At 54.7% G+C, this 17,814-nt stretch overlaps 1 protein-coding gene across 1 annotated transcript in view; it reads right to left on the minus strand.

Annotated features, from left to right (window-relative positions):
* C20H19orf44 (chromosome 20 C19orf44 homolog) overlaps positions 1–17,811 on the minus strand; it is a 34,591-nt gene extending 16,780 nt beyond the window's left edge. The window contains exon 1 of the mRNA XM_062179454.1: positions 17,731–17,811. The gene's annotated coding sequence lies outside the window, so the exon portion shown is untranslated. The remainder of the gene's footprint in view (positions 1–17,730) is intronic.
* Between the last annotated feature and the right edge of the window lie 3 nt (positions 17,812–17,814).

Consider the following 17,814-nt stretch of genomic DNA (forward strand, 5'->3'; position numbering starts at 1 on the left):
TGGGGGGTGAATCAACAGAAGGAAGACTTCTCTCTCTCTCTCTCTCTCTCTCTCTATCTATCTACCTGTCAAATAAATTAAAAAAAAAAAAAGAAAGAAAGAAATGTGGCTGCCACGTACAAGGACTGGGAGGCGAGACCTGTAGGAGGTGATTAAGTGGGGCCAGCCCTGTGGCGCAGACGACCAAGCACCGCCTACGGCCCCAGCATCCCCATAGGAGCGCCCACTGGGGTCCTGGCTGTGCCACCTGCCACCAAGCTCCCTGCTAATGTGCCCGAGAGGGCAGCGGAGGATGACCCAAGTACCTGGGCCCCCACCATCCACACGGGAGACCCAGAGTTTCCAGGCTCCTGGCTTCCGCCAGGTCTGCCCATGCCCATTGCAGCCATTTTGGAAGTGAACCAGAGGATGGAAGATCTCTCTCTCTCCCTCTGTCACTTTGCCTTTCAAATGGATAAAATGAATCTTGTTTTTAAAAGATTTATTTATTTATTTGAAAGAGTTACACAGAGAGAGAAGGAGAGGCAGAGAGAGAGAGAGAGAGAGAGAGAAAGGTCCTCCATCCGCTGGTTCACTCCCCAGATGGCTTCAACAGCCGGAGCTGCGCGGATCCGAAGCCAGGAGCCAGGAGCTCCATCCAGGTCTCCCACGCGGGTGCAGGGACCCAAGGACTTGGGCCATCCTCCACTGCTTTCCCAGCCATAGCAGAGAGCTGGATCGGAAGTGAAGCAGCTGGGACTCGAACCAGCGCCCATGTGGGATGCCGGCGCTGCAGACGGCGGCTTTGCCTGCTACACCACAGCGCTGGCCCCAAATCTTTAAAATCTAAAAAAGAGGTGATTAGGTCCCTCAGAGGACCTGACAGGGTCTCTCGCAGGGGTGAGCGTGTCCTACAGGAGCGGGTGGCCGCGGGCCTTGCGCTCCGTCTTACCCAGCGCACCTGCTTGCTCGCCCACGTCTCTGCCACGTTCTGGCACGGATGCAGCCTCCCAGCCTTAGCTTTACAACCTGCAGAATCAGGAGCTGAAGAAACTTGTTCTTTGAAAGACCAATCTCAGATACTCTGCTCTGGCGACGGGAGATGGACCGGACAGTGCCCTCTACAGTCTGGCCGCGGTTCAAACCCGGCTAACGACTGGAAGCGCGAAGCACTTGGGACCCCTTGTTCGGCTCCCAGTCAGTGCCAGGAGCCAGCGGCAGGCGCATGGCCCAGCGGCGGCGGTGCTGGTTAGGACGCCCACGTCCCGGATCACAGTACCTGGCTTCTATCCCCAGCTCTGGCTCCTGCCTCCAGCTTCCCGCCAGTGCAGACTCGGGGGGCGGGGGGGCAGGCAGGGGCGATGGCTCGAGTAGTTAGGTTCCTGCACAGCCACGTGGGCGACCTGGACGGAGCTCCCAGCTCCTGGCTTTGCGTGCAGCTCCTCTCAGCACCCCGGGAGCTGGGGACTGCCACATCTTTCAGAGGAGAACAAAGCCCTCAGAGGTGCGACCACAGTGGCTGGGTCAAACTCCAAAGCCCGCACTCGGGGTAAGTCACCACGTTGCCGGGACCCCAGCGGGATGCTGTGTGAGTCCTGCTCCCCAGCCTGGCCCCCACGGTGGGGCTACTTCTTCCTTGATCCCTGAGCCCTGGGGGCGGGCACCACCTGTAACACCAGCATCTCACTGCTCTACCGCTGATCCAGCTCCCTGCTAATGAGCCTCGGGAGGCAGCAGGTGATGCTCAAGAGCTTGGGTCGCCGCCACCCACGTGGGAGACCCGGATGGAGCTTCTGGCTCCTGGCTTCAGCCTGGCCCAGCCCTGGCTATTGCAGGCATCTGGGGAGTGAACCAGCAGACGGAAGATTCATTCTTTCTCATTCTATTTCTCATTCTCATTCTCTCCCTCTCTACCTCTTTCCCTCTCTCCTCTGTCATTCTGCCTTTGAATGAACAATTTTTTAAAAGATGTATTTATTTATTTGAAAGGCAGACGCAGAGAGAGAGGTCTTCCATCCCCTGGTTCACTCCCCAAATGGCCACATTGGCTGGAGCTGCGCAGATCCGAAGCCAGGAGCCAGGAGCTTCCTCCAGGTCTCTCATGTGAGTGCGGGGGCCTGAGGACTTAGGCCATCTTCTACTGCTTTCCCAGGCCGTTAGCAGGGAGCTGGATTAGAAGTGGAGCAATCGGGATTCAAAGTAGTGCCCATACAGGATGTTGGCACTTAACCTGCTTCACCACAGTGCTGGCCCCAAACAAATATTTAAAAAATCTGTATATTTGGGGCTGGCGCCTTGGCGTAGTGGGTAAAGCAGTACTAGCATCCCATATGGGTGCCAATTTGAATCCCCGCTGCTCCACTTCTGATCCAACTCTGCTGTGGCCTGGGAAAGCAGTGGAAGATGGCCCAGGTCCTTGGGGACCAAGGTACCAAACACTGGGCTCTGTTAGTACTCCAGGTATGGACCAAGGTGGAGAACACTGGGCTATGTTAGTACTCCAGGTAGGGACCGAGGTACCAAACACTGGGCTCTGTTAGTACTCCAGGTATGGACCAAGGTACCAAAACTGGGCTCTGTTAGTACTCCAGGTATGGACCAAGGCGGGAGACACTGGGCTCTGTTAGTACTCCAGGTAGGGACCAAGGTACCAAACACTAGGCTCTGTTAGTACTCCAGGTAGGGGCCAAGGTACCAAACACTGGGCTCTGTTAGTACTCCAGGTAGGGACCAAGGTACCAAACACTGGGCTTTGTTAGTACTCCAGGTGGGGACCAAGGCAGGAGACACTGGGCTTTGTTAGTACTCCAGGTATGGACCAAGGTACCAAACACTGGGCTCTGTTAGTACTCCAGGTAGGGACCAAGGTACCAAACACTGGGCTTGTTAGTACTCCAGGTAGGGACCAAGGCGGGAGACACTGGGCTCTGTTAGTACTCCAGGTAGGGGCCAAGGCGGGAGACACTGGGCTCTGTTAGTACTCCAGGTAGGAACCAAGGCGGGAGACACTGGGCTCTGTTAGTACTCCAGGTGGGGATCAAGGTGGGAGACACTGGGCTATGTTAGTACTCCAGGTAGGGACCAAGGTGGAGAACACTGGGCTATGTTAGTACTCCAGGTAGGGACCAAGGTGGGAGACACTGGGCTCTGTTAGTACTCCAGGTAGGGACCAAGGTACCAAACACTGGGCTCTGTTAGTACTCCAGATAGGGGCCAAGGTACCAAACACTGGGCTCTGTTAGTACTCCAGGTAGGGGCCAAGGTGGGAGACACTGGGCTCTGTTAGTACTCCAGGTAGGGACCAAGGTACCAAACACTGGGCTCTGTTAGTACTCCAGGTATGGACCAAGGCGGGAGACACTGGGCTCTGTTAGTACTCCAGGTAGGGACCAAGGTACCAAACACTGGGCTCTGTTAGTACTCCAGGTAGGGGCCAAGGTACAAAACACTGGGCTTTGTTAGTACTCCAGGTAGGGGCCAAGGTACCAAACACTGGGCTCTGTTAGTACTCCAGGTAGGGGCCAAGGCGGGAGACACTGGGCTCTGTTAGTACTCCAGGTAGGGAACAAGGTGGGAGACACTGGGCTTTGTTAGTACTCCAGGTAGGGACCAAGGTGGAGAACACTGGGCTATGTTAGTACTCCAGGTAGGGACCAAAGTGGAGAACACTGGGCTATGTTAGTACTCCAGGTAGGGACCAAGGTGGAGAACACTGGGCTATGTTAGTACTCCAGGTAGGAACCAAGGCGGGAGACACTGGGGTTTGTTAGTACTCCAGGTGGGGACCAAGGTGGGAGACACTGGGCTATGTTAGTACTCCAGGTGGGGATCAAGGTGGGAGACACTGGGCTTTGTTAGTACTCCAGGTAGGGACCAAGTTGGAGAACACTGGGCTATGTTAGTACTCCAGGTAGGGAACAAGGTGGGAGACACTGGGCTCTGTTAGTACTCCAGGTGGGGATCAAGGTGGGAGACACTGGGCTATGTTAGTACTCCAGGTAGGGACCAAGTTGGAGAACACTGGGCTATGTTAGTACTCCAGGTAGGGAACAAGGTGGGAGACACTGGGCTCTGTTAGTACTCCAGGTAGGGACCAAGATGGGAGACACTGGGCTCTGTTAGTACTCCAGGCATGGACCAAGGTGGAGAACACTGGGCTCTGTTAGTACTCCAGGTAGGGACCAAGGTGGGGAACACTGGGCTTTGTTAGTACTCCAGGTAGGAACCAAGGTAGGAAACACTGGGCTTGTTAGTACTCCAGGTAGGGACCAAGGTGGGAGACACTGGGCTATGTTAGTACTCCAGGTGGGGATCAAGGTGGGGAACACTGGGCTTTGTTAGTACTCCAGGTAGGGGCCAAGGTCCCAAACACTGGGCTCTGTTAGTACTCCAGGTAGGGAACAAGGTGGGGAACACTGGGCTCTGTTAGTACTCCAGGTAGGAACCAAGGTAGGAAACACTGGGCTTGTTAGTACTCCAGGTAGGGACCAAGGTACCAAACACTGGGCTTTGTTAGTACTCCAGGTAGGGACCAAGGTACCAAACACTGGGCTTGTTAGTACTCCAGGTATGGACCAAGGTACCAAACACTGGGCTCTGTTAGTACTCCAGGTAGGGACTAAGGTACCGAACACTGGGCTTGTTAGTACTCCAGGTAGGGACCAAGGTACCAAAACTTGGCTCTGTTACTACTCCAGGTAGGGGCCAAGGCGGGAGACACTGGGCTTTGTAAGTACTCCAGGTAGGGACCAAGGTGGGAGACACTGGGCTCTGTTAGTACTCCAGGTAGGGACCAAGGTACAAAACACTGGGCTTGTTAGTACTCCAGGTATGGACCAAGGCACCAAACACTGGGCTCTGTTAGTACTCCAGGTAGGAGCCAAGGTGGGGAACACTGGGCTCTGTTAGTACTCCAGGTAGGGACCAAGGTAGGAAACACTGGGCTTTGTTAGTACTCCAGGTAGGGAACAAGGTGGGAGACACTGGGCTCTGTTAGTACTCCAGGTAGGGGCCAAGGTGGGGAACACTGGGCTTTGTTAGTACTCCAGGTAGGGACCAAGGTGGGAGACACTGGGCTTTGTAAGTACTCCAGGTGGGGACCAAAGTACCAAACACTGGGCTCTGTTAGTACTCCAGGTAGGGGCCAAGGCGGGAGACACTGGGCTTGTTAGTACTCCAGGTGGGGACCAAGGTACCAAACACTGGGCTCTGTTAGTACTCCAGGTATGGACCAAGGTGGGAGACACTGGGCTTTGTTAGTACTCCAGGTAGGGACCAAGGTGGGAGACACTGGGCTCTGTTAGTACTCCAGGTAGGGACCAAGGTACCAAACACTGGGCTCTGTAAGTACTCCAGGTAGGGGCCAAGGTGGGAGACACTGGGCTCTGTTAGTACTCCAGGTGGGGACCAAGGCAGGAGACACTGGGCTTTGTTAGTACTCCACGTATGGACCAAGGTACCAAACACTGGGCTCTGTTAGTACTCCAGGTAGGGACCAAGGTGGGGAACACTGGGCTTGTTAGTACTCCAGGTAGGGACCAAGGCGGGAGACACTGGGCTCTGTTAGTACTCCAGGTAGGGGCCAAGGCGGGAGACACTGGGCTCTGTTAGTACTCCAGGTAGGAACCAAGGCGGGAGACACTGGGCTCTGTTAGTACTCCAGGTGGGGACCAAGGTGGGAGACACTGGGCTATGTTAGTACTCCAGGTGGGGATCAAGGTGGGAGACACTGGGCTATGTTAGTACTCCAGGTAGGGACCAAGGTACCAATCACTGGGCTTTGTTAGTACTCCAGGTAGGGACCAAGGTGGAGAACACTGGGCTATGTTAGTACTCCAGGTAGGGAACAAGGTGGGAGACACTGGGCTCTGTTAGTACTCCAGGTGGGGACCAAGGTGGGAGACACTGGGCTCTGTTAGTACTCCAGGTAGGGACCAAGGTGGAGAACACTGGGCTTGTTAGTACTCCAGGTATGGACCAAGGTACCAAACACTGGGCTCTGTTAGTACTCCAGGTAGGGGCCAAGGTGGGGAACACTGGGCACTGTTAGTACTCCTGGTAGGGACCAAGGTAGGAAACACTGGACTCTGTTAGTACTCCAGGTAGGGGCCAAGGCGGGAGACACTGGGCTCTGTTAGTACTCCAGGTATGGACCAAGGCGGGAGACACTGGGCTTTGTAAGTACTCCAGGTAGGGACCAAGGTACCAAACACTGGGCTCTGTTAGTACTCCAGGTAGGAGCCAAGGTGGGGAACACTGGGCTCTGTTAGTACTCCAGGTAGGGGCCAAGGTGGGAGACACTGGGCTTTGTTAGTACTCCAGGTAGGGACCAAGTTACCAAACACTGGGCTTGTTAGTACTCCAGGTAGTGACCAAGGTACCATAACTGGGCTCTGTTAGTACTCCAGGTAGGGGCCAAGGCGGGAGACACTGGGCTTTGTAAGTACTCCAGGTAGGGACCAAGGTACCAAACACTGGGCTCTGTTAGTACTCCAGGTAGGGACCAAGGTACCAAACACTGGGCTCTGTTAGTACTCCAGGTAGGGGCCAAGGTACCAAACACTGGGCTTGTTAGTACTCCAGGTGGGGACCAAGGCACCAAACACTGGGCTCTGTTAGTACTCCAGGTAGGAGCCAAGGTGGGGAACACTGGGCTCTGTTAGTACTCCAGGTAGGGACCAAGGTAGGAAACACTGGGCTTTGTTAGTACTCCAGGTAGGGAACAAGGTGGGAGACACTGGGCTCTGTTAGTACTCCAGGTAGGGGCCAAGGTGGGAGACACTGGGCTCTGTTAGTACTCCAGGTAGGGAACAAGGTGGGAGACACTGGGCTCTGTTAGTACTCCAGGTAGGGAACAAGGTGGGAGACACTGGGCTTGTTAGTACTCCAGGTGGGGACCAAGGTACCAAACACTGGGCTTTGTTAGTACTCCAGGTAGGGGCCAAGGTACCAAACACTGGGCTCTGTTAGTACTCCAGGTAGGGACCAAGGTGGGAGACACTGGGCTCTGTTAGTACTCCAGGTAGGGGCCAAGGCGGGAGATACTGGGCTCTGTTAGTACTCCAGGTAGGGACCAAGGTACCAAAACTGGGCTTTGTTAGTACTCCAGGTAGGGGCCAAGGTACCAAACACTGGGCTCTGTTAGTACTCCAGGTAGGGACCAAGGTGGGAGACACTGGGCTCTGTTAGTACTCCAGGTAGGGGCCAAGGCGGGAGACACTGGGCTATGTTAGTACTCCAGGTGGGGACCAAGGTACCAAACACTGGGCTCTGTTAGTACTCCAGGTAGGGGCCAAGGCGGGAGACACTGGGCTTTGTAAGTGCTACCTTATCTTGGGGGTGGGCATTTTCGGGGGTGTGTGGTTGAGATGTGGCCTGGCGACAAGGTCGGCCACAGGGACCTGCACACAGACACCCGCAGGGCGTCTAAAGCTCTGGGCCTAGCGGGGAGTTCACCCAGGGAGCCGGCTGCCATGCTCCTCCCCTGGACAGTCCACTGGGGATGCGGCTGGGGCACCCAGAGACAGACGCTGCAGCTTCCTTTCACCGAAGTTGGGGTCCTGGGTGGGGGTGGGGAGGACGGCCCGGGGGCTGGGTCCCACCATGTGCACCTGTCGGTGTGCCTGGGTCAGGGCTGCGCGCATGCCCGTGTGCGTCTGTGTGCGGAGCGTGCGTCTCACCTCAGAGCCTCTGTGCTGTTCAGAGGCGCACTGGCTACCTCAGGCCCTGGCTCCGTCTGTATATGACAGAGCCCTGTCTTCCCAGGAGCAGAGAGATTGTCCTGTTCGCTGCTGACTCCCACTGCCACGTCTCCTCTCAGAGAGGAGGGGAAAGGCCTAGGACCCCCTTATGGTGTCTGCCTCCTTGCCCAAGACGAGCAACACATGGAGGAAGCGGGGCCGGGGGCAGAATGGGGACAGGCTGAACCCACGCGCCCCCAGGCCCATGTCCCAGACTGCACAGCAAATGACCATGCGACAAGGATCCAACTTCCCTCTTCCGTCTAAACAGAGGACGTCTAGTGTGGACCCACCTGGGAAGTCCCAGGGAGGCAGGGAGGAAACTGCTCAGCCAGTGCCCCTCTTACCAGTACTTCTTAAAAAAAAAAAAAAAAAATGAGGCCACTTCTGGAAGACCCACTTGGTCCATGGGAGACAAGGACATGACCAGGACGGCAGCCTTGGCCCCTTGGGAAAGAGAAGCTGCCCCTCACTGGGAGTCTCCTCAGCTGAGGACGGTTTCCGAAGGGCGTAGTGGGTACAGCCACTGCCTGCGGCGCCGGCACCCCATGTGGGCACTGGCTTGAGTCCTGGCTGCTCCAATTCTGATCCAGCTCCCTGCTAATGCACCTGGGAAAGCAATGGAAGATGACCCAAGTGCTTGGGTCCGTACATGGGAGACCTGGAGGAAGCTCCAGGCTCCTGGCTTTGGATTGGCTCATTTCCTGCCATTTGCAGTCATTTGGGGAGTGGACCAGCGGATGGAAAATCTCTCTCTCTCTCTCTCTCCCACCCTTTCTTTGCCTTTCAAATAAATAAATATTTAAAAAAAGAAAGGATCGTTCCTGTATGTTCCAGAGATGGGAACCAACTTCCTAGGCAGAGAACTAATTATTATTAAATTAGGTAGGACTGGGACTCTGATAATGGACAACTGGGAGTCTAATGAATTTCCTTAAAAAAAGTAAAACCAGGACTGGTGTTGTGGCTCAGTGGGTTAAAGCCCCAGCCTGCAGTGCAGGCATCCCATATGGGCACTGGTTCGAGACCCGGCTGCTCCTTTTCCCATCCAGCTCTCTGCTATGGCCTGGGAAAGCAACAGAAGATGGCCCAAGTGCCTGGGCCCCTGCACCCACATGGGAGACCTCGAAGAAGCTTCTGGCTCCTGACTTCAAATCAGTTCAGCTCGGGCCATTGAACCAGAGGATGGAAGACCTTTCTGTCTGTCTCTCTCCTTCTCTCTGTCTGTAACTGTCTCTCTCTCTCTCTCTCAAATAAACAAAAACTTAAAAAAAAAAAAAAAGGAGAAAAACATATTGATCTCTCATTATGGGCAAAAGAGGGAAAGAGAGGAAGACTAAAAATTAGCCCTCTAAAATTAAACCTACGGGTTGGTGCTGTGGTGTAGCGGGCTATGCCTCTGCCTACAGCGCCAGCATCCCACATGGGCGCCAGTTTGAGTCCCAGCGGCTCTACTTCCGATCCAGCTCTCTGCTATGGTCTGGGAAAGCAGTGAAAGATGGCCCATGTGCTTGGGCCCCTGCGCCCGCATGGGAGACCTGGAAGAAGCTCCTGGCTCCTGGCTTTGGATTGGCTCAGCTCCAGTCATTGCATCCATTTGGGGAATAAAGCAGCGGATGGAAGACCTTTCTCTCTGTCTCTCCCTCTCTCTGTCCTTAAATAAATACTTCTTAAATAAATAAAATCTTAAAAAACCTAAACTGCCAGAGGAAGCAGTTGATAAGAGACAGTACCCCACTCCTAACAGAGGGAGAAAGAGATTGTAACCTGGAACATTAAAGACAGACAATCAGAACCCCATATGTCCCCATATAACACCCCAATTCTTTTTTTTTTTTTTTTTGTATTTTTTTTTTGACAGGCAGAGTGGATAGTGAGAGAGAGAGACAGAGAGAAAGGTCTTCCTTTTGCCGTTGGTTCACCCTCCAATGGCCACTGCGGCCGGCACATCGCGCTGATCCGAAGCCAGGAGCCAGGTGCTTCTCCTGGTCTCCCATGCGGGTGCAAGGCCCAAGGACTTGGGCCATCCTCCACTGCCTTCCCGGGCCATAGCAGAGAGCTGGCCTGGAAGAGGGGCAACCGGGATAGAATCTGGCACCCCAACCGGGACTAGAACCCCGTGTGCCGGCGCCGCAAGGTGGAGGATCAGCCTGTTAAGCCACGGCGCCGGCCATCACCCCAATTCTTCCAGCAAAGAATTCTAACGGGTCTCACAGGTTAGTATATGACTTGAGAGCTTCAATCAAATTGTATGGGCTCACCACCCTGTGGTGCCAAATCTTATACCCAGCTCAGTAAAATTCTTCATGACCATGGATTAATGGGCTGGACTTAAAAAAAAAAAAAAAAAAAACAACAAGCTGGCGCTGCGGCTCAATAGGCTAATCCTCCGCCTTGCGGTGCCAGCACACCAGGTTCTACTCCCAGTCGGGGTGCTGGATTCTTTCCCGGTTGCCCCTCTTCCAGTCCAGCTCTCTGCTGTGGCCCGGGAGTGCCGTGGAGGATGGCCCAAGTGCTTGGGCCCTGCACCCCATGGGAGACCAGGAGAAGCACCTGGCTCCTGGCTTTGGATCAGCGCAGTGCGCCAGCCGCAGCGGTCATTGGAGGGTGAACCAACGGCAAAGGAAGACCTTTCTCTCTGTCTCTCTCTCTCTCTCACTGTCCACTCTGCCTGTAAAAAATAATAAAATAAAATAAATAAATAAATAAATAAATAAAACAAGCAAGCTTTCTGGGCCTGCCCACTAGGACCAGGGAGCAGAGACCTGTTTGCCTTCGAATGGCAAGTTCCCCGCAGGGGAAGAGAACACCAGTACAGACGGACTGAACAGCCCCAGGGTTCACTGAGGCGGCCAGCTTAGATGAAATTGTGGGACGATTTCTCGCCAGCCGGCGCCTCCCTGCCCCTGAACTGTCACACCACCCCGATGGCCGCCTGATCCCAGGGAGGGGTGGGCGAGGGCGCCCGTATTCACTGCGGATCTGTTCCGCTTTCTGGCACGGGGGTGGGCTGACCGAGCTGCACGTTCACGTTCAGCCTCCGTTTGTGTGACAGGAGGGAACAACCTGGGGCATCCGACCAGCGAGAGAAAAAGCGCCGAACCAACCCTGAGAGGGTGCCTCGCTGACACCCCATCCTGACCTTCCCCCACTGGGAGAACCACGTCACCTCTTTGTCACTGTAGGCCAGTGTGCAGCTCCCGGCTCCCGGAATCGGGATGGAAGAAGCCGGGAGCTTTGTATCGTAACTTTTGGGGAAGCACTTCCAGGGAGCACCCCACATCAGGTCAGAGACCTCTTAGGGGCTGGGGTTGTGGTGCAGCAGGTTAAACCTCTGCCTGAGGCGCCAGTTCGAGATCCAGCTGCTCCACTTCCGACCCAGCTCTCTGTTAATGCGACTGGGAAAGCAGTGGAAGACGGCCCAAGTCCTTGGGCCCCTGCACCCATGTGGGAGACTTGGAAGAAGCTCCTGGCTCCTGGCTTCAGACGGGCCCAACTCTAACCATTATGGCTATTTGGGGAGTGAGTGAACCAGCAGATGGAACCTCTCTCTCTCTCTCTCTCTCTCTCTCTCTCTCAGTCTCTCCTCTCTCTGTAACTCTGCCTTTCAATTAAATAAAAAATTAAAATCTTAAAAAAAGAAAGAAAATTTTTAAACCAAAAAACTGAAAAATGGTTGAGATTCTAATATGAGGCCATTCTCTTGGAAAAGGATGATTTAATTTTTTTTTTTTTTTTTTTTTTTTTTTTTTTTTTTTTTTACAGGCAGAGTTAGACAGAGAGACAGAGGGAAAGGTCTTCCTTCCATTGGTTCACCCCCCAAATGGTTGCTATGGCCAGTGCTGCGCCAATCCGAAGCCAGGAACCAGGTGCTTCCTCCTGGTCTCCCGTGTGGGTGCAGGGCCCAAGCACCTGGGCCATCCTCCACTGCCTTCCTGGGCCACAGCAGAGAGCTGGACTGGAAGAGGGGCAACCGGGACAGAACCGGTGCCCCAACCGGGACTAGAACCCAGGGTGCCAGCGCCGCAGGCGGAGGATTAGTCTAGTGAGCTGCAGCACCGGCCAGGATGATTTAAGATTTAATTCTTTTTTTTTTTTTTTTTTTTTTAAACAGGCAGAGTTAGTGAGAGAGAGAGAGACAGAGAGAAAGGTCTTCCTTTGCCGTTGGTTCACCCTCCAAATGGCTGCCACAGCCGGCGTGCTGCACTGATCCGAAGCCAGGAGCCAGGTGCTTCTCCTGGTCTCCCATGTGGGTGCAGGGCCCAAGCACTTGGGCCATCCTCCCACTGTCTTCCCGGGCCACAGCAGAGAGCTGGACTGGAAGAGGAGCAACCAGGACAGAATCTGGTGCCCTAACCAGGACTAGAACCCAGGGTTCCCGCACCGCGGGCAGAGGATTAGCCTAGTGAACCATGGTGCTGGGCCAATCTGGAGCCAGGAACCAGGAGCTTCTTCCGGGTCTCCCACGTGAGTGCAGGAGCCCAAGCACCGGGCCACCTTCCAACACTTTCCAAGGCGCATTAGCAGGGAGCTGGGTGGGAAGTGGAGCAGCCAGGACTTGAGCCAGAATCCATGTGGGATGCCAGCGCTGCAGGTGGCGGCTTCACCCGCTAGGCTACAGGAGCAGCCCCACCTGGCTGAGTTTGTAAGGAAGGGGGAAGCTGGTCAAACAGTGCCTGTCCATCCATGGCTGTTCAGACGTAAGTTTGACCAGACGTGAGACCCTCCTACGTGAGGGACGAGGCTGTGGATGGTTCATCCCGACTAACAGAGAAAACACATGACAGCTCCGCAGTTATTGGACGTGATAGCCACTCAGGATATGAAAGGGACAGATTAGACCGCCGGCCTGCCCACACCTGGGAGTTCGTGCCCTCAGGTGCTAAAGCCCAGGAGGGGGCCATCTGCACGGACTCCAGCTAAGCTTGTGGTGTGGTGTGCACACTTTCGGAGAGATCTGGACAGAAAGGGGCCTTACAAACGGTGACAGAAAAGAGCTGGCTCACGGAGCACCAGTCACACAGGTCTTAGCCTTGTGCTTCCCGCTGAATGGCTGTGGCGGACGCTCAGCACAAAGGAAACTCCCTGGAAGCTACCGTGAACAGGCTGGCGAACAACAGGAGAAGACAAGGAAGAGAGGCTGCTTAGAACAGGGCCCACCCAAACCAAGAACGAGCAATGGCTACTCCCCGATGGGAGGGAGACGGGAATGATGAGCAAACCAATGATGAGGGGATTGGTGGCCACATTATGGGGTCGGCGCTGTGGCGTAGCGAGTAAAGCCCCGGCCTGAAGCGCCGGCATCCCATGTGGGTGCAGGTTCGAGTCCTGGCTGCTCCACTTCCGATCCAGCTCCCTGCCAGTGGGTAAGCAGCAGAGGACAGCCCAAGTGCTTGGGTCCCCTTGGGCCCCTGCAGCCACGTGGGAGGCCCGGAAGAAGCTCCTGGCTCCTGGCTTCACATGGGCCCTGATCCAGCTGTTGTGGCTATGTGGGGAGTGAACCAGCAGATGGCAGATCTCTTTCTGCCTCTGCCTCTCTGTAACTCTTTCAAGTAAATAATCTTTTTTAAAAAAGATTTATTTTATTTATTTAAAGAGAGTTACAGAGAGGTACAGACAGAGAGGTCTTCCATCCGCTGGTTCACTCCCCAACTGGCTGCAACAGCTGGAGCTGAGCCAATCCGAAGCCAGGAGCCAGGAGCTCCATCCGGGTCTCCCACGCAGGTGCAGGGGCCCATGGACTTGGGCCATCTTCCACTGCTTTCCCAGGCCATAGCAGAGAGTGGATCAGAAGTGGAGCAGCCGGGACTCAAATTGGCGCCCATATGGGATGCCAGCACGTCAGTCCAGGGCTTTAACCTGCTGTGCCACAGCACCGGCCCCAAATAAATAGATCTTTAAAATAAAATAAAAAGATGGCCATATTGCATAGAAGGCACCATTGAGGTCCTCAGGCCGTGTAGGATACAATACCCAGAAGCCATGGCTACATAGGAATGGACACTCTCACCAGACAGGTATGCACAGGATATGTAATCTGTCAAAGATGAATTAAAAGGTCATCAAACAAACAGTTATGCGGGAGGCCCCCAGCGTTGAGACCATTTCACAGCCTCCAGGTAGACATCACCGAAACCCCCAAAGCAGGGAGATGAAACTGTTTGTCGTCATAAGGCATCTCTCTGGCTGGCCACAGCCTTCGTCTCTTATAATGGCCACTGCCGGGAATGTTACTAAAATAACCTTAAAACAGATTACACTGGGGCCGGCATCCCGTATGGGCGCTGGTTCCAGTCCTGGCTGCTCCACTTCCCATCCAGCTCTCTGCTGTGGCCTGGGAAAGCAGTGGAGGATGGCCCAAGTCCTTGGGCCCCTGCATCCTTGTGGGAGACCTGGAAGATACTCCTGGCTCCTGGCTTCAGATCGGCGCAGCTCCAGCTGTTGAGGCCATCTGGGGAGTGAACCAGCAGGTGGAAGACCTTTCTCTCTCTCTCTCTCTCTCTCTCTCTCTCTCTGCCTCTCAAATAAATAAATAAATCTTTAAAAATATTTTCCTGCGGCCAGCGCCGTGGCTCACTAGGCTAATCCTCCACCTGCAGCACCAGCATACCGGGTTCTAGTCCTGGTTGGGGCGTCGGTTCTGTCCCGGTTGCTCCTCTTCCAGTCCAGCTCTCTGCTGTGGCCCAGGAAGGCAGTGGAGGATGGCCCAAGTGCTTGGGCCCCTGCACCCACATGGGAGATCAGGAGGAAGCACCTGGCTCCTGGCTTCGGATTGGTGTAGCGCGCCAGCCATAATGGCCATTTGGGGGGTGAACCAATGAAAGGAAGACCTTTCTCTCTGTCTCTCTCACTGTCTAACTCTGGCTGTCAAAAAAATATATATTTTCCTGCATAACCACAATAAATGATCAAACCTAAAAACAAAATAAAACAAATTATATCTACATTTAGTCTGGCAATGAATAAATAAATAAATAAATCCAGAGACCAAGGAGTCCTTTCGCATGCACAATGCTAGAGGGGTCCTGAAGTGCTTGGCTGTGGGGCTACCCTTTAGGAACTGTTATGGGGACCTCTCCACCGTGCAGACCAAAGACCAATTTTTTTTTTTTTTTTAAGAACACAGTCTAGCCATTCCTCTGCTTTACTTTCTGTTCGCAGTTCATCACTTCCAAGCCGGTGACTTGGTGCTGGTTAAACCTTGGGAAGAAGACAAAACCAATGGCACCAGAAGGGTCCCTGCCAAGACCTGGCCACCAAGACTGCCGACTGCGTGAGAACTGATTAAAGGAGTGGCCTCGTTACACCCGAGTGTGCACTGGACCCAAAACTGAACTCCAGAGGAGGACGGAGACGGCGAGAGCTCCGCCAGCTGCCTGCCACTCCACTATGCCTAACTTTAAAAGGACTGTCATTGCTTCTAGGATTTTTTTTTTTTTTAGATTTATTTATTTATTTGAAAGGCAGAGTTACAGAGAGGCAGAGAGACAGACAGGCAGACAGACAGACTCCGGTGCAGACCCCTGTGAAGATCCTAGAAGCCAGGCTGGCGCTGCGCTGCAGTGGGTAAAGCCTCTGCCTGCAGCGCTGGCATCCCATATGGGCACCGGTTCGAGTCCCAGCTGCTCCACTTCCCATCCAGCTCTCTGCTGTGGCCTGGGAAAGCAGTAGAAGATGGCCCAAGGGCTTGGGCCCCTGCACCTGTGTGGGAGACCCGGATGGAGCTTCTGGCTCCTCCCTGGCCCAACCCTGGCCACTGTGGCCATCTGGGGAGTGAACCAGCAGCTGGAAGACCTCTCTCTGCGTCTTTCTCTCTTTCTGGAACTCTGCCTTTCAAATACTTTTGCTTCTCATCATCTATTCAAGGCCAGATGAACAGGTTTCCGGCCCTGAGCCTTTCAATCATCCTCAGTGTCCACCGGTGACATTATAAAATCAGATGATCTCTACAGTGGATCCAAAACATTTAAAAATTATGGAATCAGGACAAACCCTAGAAATACAGACAGGGACACGAGGCGATTGAACGTCTGGGTTGAATGGGTACAATTTTCAATACATGCTGTTACTAAAAGCAGCTGTTACACACGTGGGGCCAGATGGCCACAGGCACGAGTGGTCCCCTTCCCTCCCGCAGGGGACTCTGACCCGGGTGGAAAGGGTTTGTGCTGCGTGGGGCAACGAGAGTACTCCCAACCTGTGCCGGGATCCCGAGTGTCTCTGGGGAGTCGAACGGCAACGATTCAGCTTTAAGCCTACCACGGGCTGCCGTCTCGGGGTTTTGTGGAGGGACGAAAGCTCCGGGACCGGTTGCCATTGGTTGCACAGGGATTGTGCCCTGGTCCAACTGGTGACCCCTTGCAGCCCGGCGTCCTATACCAGGGCTCCTCCATCCACCATGGAGGCTCTTCCAAGAGCGCCCAGAGGAGTCCCTAACACAATGCTGTAGCAAATGGATACAATTTATTTTTTTTAAAAAAGTCAAGAACTATTAGACCACTTTAATCCCAGAGTATAAAATGGAAATAACACCAAGTAGTATAAAGAAAAAGAGGAGGGATTTGCGAAAAATGATCATGGTGGATTTTCCTTTCTTCTTCTTTTTTTTAAGATTTTTAAAAATTTGAGAGGCAGAGCTACAGAGAGAGAGGGAGTGACAGAGAGTTTTCCATCTGCTGGTTCGCTCCCCAAATGGCCGCAACAGCCAGACCTGGGCCAGGCTGAAGCCAGGAGCCAGGAGCTCCATCCAGGTCTCCCACATGAGTGGCAGGAGCCCAAGGACTTGGGCCATCCCTTAGCTGCTCTCCCAGGCACTTCAGCAGGGAGCTGGATGGGAAGCGGAGCAGCCGGGACTCGAACCAGTGCTCACAGGGGATGCCTGCTACACCCCATGGTGTATTTTCAGAAAAGACTTAGCTCAGCCTTACCAGCAAGTAGGATTGAGGGTTCGAGATCCAAAGTGGACCAGCCCCTGAACTTGCCTTGCAAACCCCACCCCACTTGTTATCTGGGTAACTCACAAATTTTGTGGAGCCCTGATGACATCACAGTGAAACTCCCCTCCCCCTGATCCTAGATCCGCCCAGCCGCACCCACCCATTCCCTCTCCCTCCCCCACCGAGCACCGCCCCCTCAGCTTTCTCAGCCAATCGGGAGCTGGGGGAGGGAGCTGCGCGCCCGCGGGGGCGGGGCCGGCTTCCACCTGCTGGTGGGTGTCCATCAACACCAGTGCTTCTGTGTCCATCCTTTGGTGGTTTCAGGCGGGCTGGTGGCCCGCAGACTTTTTCAGAATCATAATGGGGGGTGGGCACTGTGGCCTGAGACCCGGCTGCTCCACTTCCCATCCAGCTCTCTGCTATGGCCGGGGAAGGCAGTGGAGGATGGCCCAAGTCCTGCACCTGCGTGGGAGACCCGGAGGAAGCTCCTGGCTCCTGGCTGCAGCCTGGCCATTGCGGCCATCTGGGGAGCGAACCAGCGGATGGAAGTCCTCTCTCTGTATAACTCTGCCTTTCAAACGAATAGAATACATATTAAAAAAAAAAAAAAAAAGACGGAGGAGAATCCTGACGCACCTGCAGGCGCCAGACGCAAAGCCCCCTACCCTGTCACCGTCAGATTCCGTTCGTAAGAAACGTCCATGAATAACAAAGCTGTGCCTAAATAACGAACCTAGAGATTCTGAAAGCCGGCCGGGGGCCGGGGGCCGGGGGCCGGGGCGCACCGGGACCGCAGGCGATTCCAGGAGGAATAAAAAAAAAAGTTGTAAAGTTGGTGTGTGGGGACGGTGGCACCACTCCGGCAGATAAAGGACACCCTCATACAGTTGCCAAAAAAGACACCAGCCTGGCGAACCACAGACGCCGGTCTCTCCCGCCTTGGCGCCACCGCACCGCATCCAGCCCCTGACCTGAGGGGAGGCGCCGCCACGCCAGCCCAGCCCCGAGGGCGCCTCATTCCCCCGCAGCCCCTCTTAGGGAGCCAGCCTTGCAGCCGCCCCACCATGCCCGCTCACCTCCTCCCTCGCTGTCCATCCGCCGAGGCCCCGGGCTGCAGCACCCGGGTCAGACTGAGGCCCAAGGGGTCTGTTGCCCCGGGT

Source organism: Lepus europaeus, chromosome 20 (assembly GCF_033115175.1).
Source record: "Lepus europaeus isolate LE1 chromosome 20, mLepTim1.pri, whole genome shotgun sequence".
NCBI classification, from domain to species: domain Eukaryota; kingdom Metazoa; phylum Chordata; class Mammalia; order Lagomorpha; family Leporidae; genus Lepus; species Lepus europaeus.